Source organism: Pseudorasbora parva, chromosome 20 (genome assembly GCF_024679245.1).
Source record: "Pseudorasbora parva isolate DD20220531a chromosome 20, ASM2467924v1, whole genome shotgun sequence".
In the NCBI taxonomy this organism is placed as follows: domain Eukaryota; kingdom Metazoa; phylum Chordata; class Actinopteri; order Cypriniformes; family Gobionidae; genus Pseudorasbora; species Pseudorasbora parva.
This window is the reverse complement of record NC_090191.1, coordinates 12,975,205-12,980,204: the sequence shown is the minus strand read 5'-3', so window position 1 is coordinate 12,980,204 and position 5,000 is coordinate 12,975,205. Positions and strand designations below refer to the sequence as shown.

The following is a 5,000-nucleotide window of genomic DNA, read 5'->3' as shown; positions in this document are numbered from 1 at the left end:
TCCACCTAGCCTCATCACTATCTGCCTCTCAGATGGCCACAAGTCAGGACATGGCGGTTCCATGGTGTAATGGTTAGCACTCTGGACTTTGAATACAGTGATCCGAGTTCAAATCTCGGTGGGACCTGCTTTTGCCAGGAATGTGCGCAGGAGCCCATCCAAGAAAAAAACTTTTACACAGCAGTCATCCTCAAAAGCACGTCTCGGGAGTTCCCCTTGAAGTAAAAGGCCAAGTGGCCATCTGGAGAATGCGGGCATCGATCCCGCTACCTCTCTCATGCTAAGCGAGCGCGCTACCATTTGAGCTAATTCCCCTTGGCATCAGAGAGAAGGTGTCCATTGCTCTCAAAGACACCGGCGAGGACAGAGCCCTAGCATGTGTGCAGGTGCTGCATCGGACTTTTCGATCTTTAGCAGTGTTTGCAGCCAGGCAGCAGCTCTACCGTATAACGAGTTGGCTCGTTGGTCTAGGGGTATGATTCTCGCTTTGGGTGCGAAAGGGTCCCGGGTTCAAATCCCGGACGAGCCCGTGCTTCTGCATTTAATCGCTTTGGTCTCATTAGGGTCACGGGCAAGCAGGAATATTTCTGGGAAACTGGTGATCGAAGCTTTTCAAAGTGAGGCCGGTTAGCTCAGTTGGTTAGAGAGTGGTGCTAATAACGCCAAGGTCGCGGGTTCGATCCCCGTACGGGCCACTCTTTTGCTCTCTGGGACCTTCAGCTTTTGCGCTTTTCACAAGTGATGGCCGGTCTCACAGAAATCCCTGCTGGCACGCCTGCTGCCAGACCTGGCTGAAATAGCTCAGTTGGGAGAGCGTTAGACTGAAGATCTAAAGGTCCCTGGTTGGATCCCGGGTTTCGGCAGAGGAACAGTGACTGTGTGCTTTTGGTCGAGGGGCTGCAGTGTCCAAACGCCACCTGCTTTCTACTTGGATCCACCTAGCCTCATCACTATCTGCCTCTCAGATGGCCACAAGTCAGGACATGGCGGTTCCATGGTGTAATGGTTAGCACTCTGGACTTTGAATCCAGTGATCCGAGTTCAAATCTCGGTGGAACCTTAGCAACATTTTTGTGGCTGGGTGGGGGCAAACTGAAGCGTCTCGCAACTGCTGTCGTACCTGTGAAATTGGCTGTCTGGAACCGATTCGGAATTGGCAAAACATGGGCTCAAAAAGCAAAGCCTTCGCTGGCTCGTTGGTTTTGCGCTTCTAGGCTGATTGACTTAACTCTATGCTGCTCTGTGAGAAAAGCCAGCCAACGCCAAGCATCCATGGTGTAATGGTTAGCACTCTGGACTCTGAATCCAGCGATCCGAGTTCAAATCTCGGTGGGACCTGCTTTTGCCAGGAATGTGCGCAGGAGCCAATCCAAGAAAAAAACTTTTACACAGCAGTCATCTTCAAAAGCACGTCTCGGGAGTTCCCCTTGAAGTAAAAGGCCAAGTGGCCACCTGGAGAATGCGGGCATCGATCCCGCTACCTCTCGCATGCTAAGCAAGCGCTCTACCATTTGAGCTAATTCCCCTTGGCATCAGAGAGAAGGTGTCCATTGCCCTCAAAGACACCGGCGAGGACAGAGCCCTAGCATGTGTGCAGGTGCTGCATCGGACTTTTCGATCTTTAGCAGTGTTTGCAGCCAGGCAGCAGCTGTACCGTATAACGAGTTGGCTCGTTTGTCTAGGGGTATGATTCTCGCTTTGGGTGCGAGAGGTCCCGGGTTCAAATCCCAGACGAGCCCGTGCTTCTGCATTTAATCGCTTTGGTCTCATTAGGGTCACGGGCAAGCAGGAATATTTCTGGGAAACTGGTGATCGAAGCTTTTCAAAGTGAGGCCAGTTAGCTCAGTTGGTTAGAGCGTGGTGCTAATAACGCCAAGGTCGCGGTTTGGATCCCCGTACGGGCCTCTCTGGGACCTTCAGCTTTTGCGCTTTTCACAAGTGATGGCCGGTCTCACAGAAATCCCTGCTGGCACGCCTGCTGCCAGACCTGGCCGAAATAGCTCAGTTGGGAGAGCGTTAGACTGAAGATCTAAAGGTCCCTGGTTCGATCCCGGGTTTCGGCAGAGGAACAGTGACTGTGTGCTTTTGGTCGAGGGGCTGCAGTGTCCAAACGCCACCTGCTTTCTACTTGGATCCACCTAGCCTCATCACTGCCTCTCAGATGGCCACAAGTCAGGACATGGCGGTTCCATGGTGTAATGGTTAGCACTCTGGACTTTGAATCCAGTGATCCGAGTTCAAATTTGGTGGAACCTTAGCAACATTTTTGTGGCTGGGTGGGGGCAAACTGAAGCGTCTTGCAACTGCTGTCGTACCTGTGAAATTGGCTGTCTGGAACCGATTCGGAATTGGCAAAACATGGGCTCAAAAAGCAAAGCCTTCGCTGGCTCGTTGGTATTGCGCTTCTAGGCTGATTGACTTAACTCTATGGTGCTCTGTGAGAAAAGCCAGCCAACGCCAAGGTTCCATGGTGTAATGGTTAGCACTCTGGACTCTGAATCCAGCGATCCGAGTTCAAATCTCGGTGGGACCTGCTTTTGCCAGGAATGTGCGCAGGAGCCCATCCAAGAAAAAAACTTTTACACAGCAGTCATCCTCAAAAGCACGTCTCGGGAGTTCCCCTTGAAGTAAAAGGCCAAGTGGCCACCTGGAGAATGCGGGCATCGATCCCGCTACCTCTCGCATGCTAAGCGAGCGCTCTACCATTTGAGCTAATTCCCCTTGGCATCAGAGAGAAGGTGTCCATTGCTCTCAAAGACACCGGCTAGGACAGAGCCCTAGCATGTATGCAGGTGCTGCATCGGACTTTTCGATCTTTAGCAGTGTTTGCAGCCAGGCAGCAGCTCTACCGTATAACGAGTTGGCTCGTTGGTCTAGGGGTATGATTCTCGCTTTGGGTGCGACAGGTCCCCGGTTCAAATCCCGGACGAGCCCGTGCTTCTGCATTTAATCGCTTTGGTCTCATTAGGGTGACGGGCAAGCAGGAATATTTCTGGGAAACTGGTGATCGAAGCTTTTCAAAGTGAGGCCGGTTAGCTCAGTTGGTTAGAGCGTGGTGATAATAACGCCAAGGTCGCGGTTTCGATCCCCGGACGGGCCACTCTTTTGCTCTCTGGGACCTTCAGCTTTTGCGCTTTTCACAAGTGATGGCCGGTCTCACAGAAATCCCTGCTGGCACGCCTCCTGCCAGACCTGGCCGAAATAGCTCAGTTGGGAGAGCGTTAGACTGAAGATCTAAAGGTCCCTGGTTCGATCCCGGGTTTCGGCAGAGGAACAGTGACTGTGTGCTTTTGGTCGAGGGGCTGCAGTGTCCAAACGCCACCTGCTTTCTACTTGGATCCACCTAGCCTCATCACTATCTGCCTCTCAGATGGCCACAAGTCAGGACATGGCGGTTCCATGGTGTAATGGTTAGCACTCTGGACTTTGAATACAGTGATCCGAGTTCAAATCTCGGTGGGACCTGCTTTTGCCAGGAATGTGCGCAGGAGCCCATCCAAGAAAAAAACTTTTACACAGCAGTCATCCTCAAAAGCACGTCTCGGGAGTTCCCCTTGAAGTAAAAGGCCAAGTGGCCACCTGGAGAATGCGGGCATCGATCCCGCTACCTCTCTCATGCTAAGCGAGCGCGCTACCATTTGAGCTAATTCCCCTTGGCATCAGAGAGAAGGTGTCCATTGCTCTCAAAGACACCGGCGAGGACAGAGCCCTAGCATGTGTGCAGGTGCTGCATCGGACTTTTCGATCTTTAGCAGTGTTTGCAGCCAGGCAGCAGCTGTACCGTATAACGAGTTGGCTCGTTGGTCTAGGGGTATGATTCTCGCTTTGGGTGCGAAAGGGTCCCGGGTTCAAATCCCGGACGAGCCCGTGCTTCTGCATTTAATCGCTTTGGTCTCATTAGGGTCATGGGCAAGCAGGAATATTTCTGGGAAACTGGTGATCGAAGCTTTTCAAAGTGAGGCCGGTTAGCTCAGTTGGTTATAGAGTGGTGCTAATAACGCCAAGGTCGCGGGTTCGATCCCCGTACGGGCCACTCTTTTGCTCTCTGGGACCTTCAGCTTTTGCGCTTTTCACAAGTGATGGCCGGTCTCACAGAAATCCCTGCTGGCACGCCTGCTGCCAGACCTGGCTGAAATAGCTCAGTTGGGAGAGCGTTAGACTGAAGATCTAAAGGTCCCTGGTTGGATCCCGGGTTTCGGCAGAGGAACAGTGACTGTGTGCTTTTGGTCGAGGGGCTGCAGTGTCCAAACGCCACCTGCTTTCTACTTGGATCCACCTAGCCTCATCACTATCTGCCTCTCAGATGGCCACAAGTCAGGACATGGCGGTTCCATGGTGTAATGGTTAGCACTCTGGACTTTGAATCCAGTGATCCGAGTTCAAATCTCGGTGGAACCTTAGCAACATTTTTGTGGCTGGGTGGGGGCAAACTGAAGCGTCTCGCAACTGCTGTCGTACCTGTGAAATTGGCTGTCTGGAACCGATTCGGAATTGGCAAAACATGGGCTCAAAAAGCAAAGCCTTCGCTGGCTCGTTGGTTTTGCGCTTCTAGGCTGATTGACTTAACTCTATGCTGCTCTGTGAGAAAAGCCAGCCAACGCCAAGCATCCATGGTGTAATGGTTAGCACTCTGGACTCTGAATCCAGCGATCCGAGTTCAAATCTCGGTGGGACCTGCTTTTGCCAGGAATGTGCGCAGGAGCCAATCCAAGAAAAAAACTTTTACACAGCAGTCATCTTCAAAAGCACGTCTCGGGAGTTCCCCTTGAAGTAAAAGGCCAAGTGGCCACCTGGAGAATGCGGGCATCGATCCCGCTACCTCTCGCATGCTAAGCAAGCGCTCTACCATTTGAGCTAATTCCCCTTGGCATCAGAGAGAAGGTGTCCATTGCCCTCAAAGACACCGGCGAGGACAGAGCCCTAGCATGTGTGCAGGTGCTGCATCGGACTTTTCGATCTTTAGCAGTGTTTGCAGCCAGGCAGCAGCTGTACCGTATAAC

At 52.3% G+C, this 5,000-nt stretch overlaps 6 non-coding genes across 6 annotated transcripts; 5 read left to right on the top strand and 1 right to left on the bottom strand.

The window, feature by feature from the left end:
* The first annotated feature begins 988 nt into the window (after positions 1–988).
* Positions 989–1,060, top strand: trnaq-uug (transfer RNA glutamine (anticodon UUG)). Its single transcript has one exon. It is a non-coding gene; the product is annotated as a tRNA-Gln (tRNA).
* A 930-nt stretch (positions 1,061–1,990) lies between these two features.
* On the top strand, positions 1,991–2,063 carry trnaf-gaa (transfer RNA phenylalanine (anticodon GAA)). The gene has a single exon. It is a non-coding gene; the product is annotated as a tRNA-Phe (tRNA).
* A 398-nt stretch (positions 2,064–2,461) lies between these two features.
* Positions 2,462–2,533, top strand: trnaq-cug (transfer RNA glutamine (anticodon CUG)). The gene has a single exon. It is a non-coding gene; the product is annotated as a tRNA-Gln (tRNA).
* Positions 2,534–2,648: 115 nt separating this feature from the next.
* On the bottom strand, positions 2,649–2,721 carry trnaa-agc (transfer RNA alanine (anticodon AGC)). Its single transcript has one exon. It is a non-coding gene; the product is annotated as a tRNA-Ala (tRNA).
* A 474-nt stretch (positions 2,722–3,195) lies between these two features.
* Positions 3,196–3,268, top strand: trnaf-gaa (transfer RNA phenylalanine (anticodon GAA)). The gene has a single exon. It is a non-coding gene; the product is annotated as a tRNA-Phe (tRNA).
* Positions 3,269–4,326: 1,058 nt separating this feature from the next.
* On the top strand, positions 4,327–4,398 carry trnaq-uug (transfer RNA glutamine (anticodon UUG)). The gene has a single exon. It is a non-coding gene; the product is annotated as a tRNA-Gln (tRNA).
* The last annotated feature ends 602 nt before the right edge of the window (positions 4,399–5,000 follow it).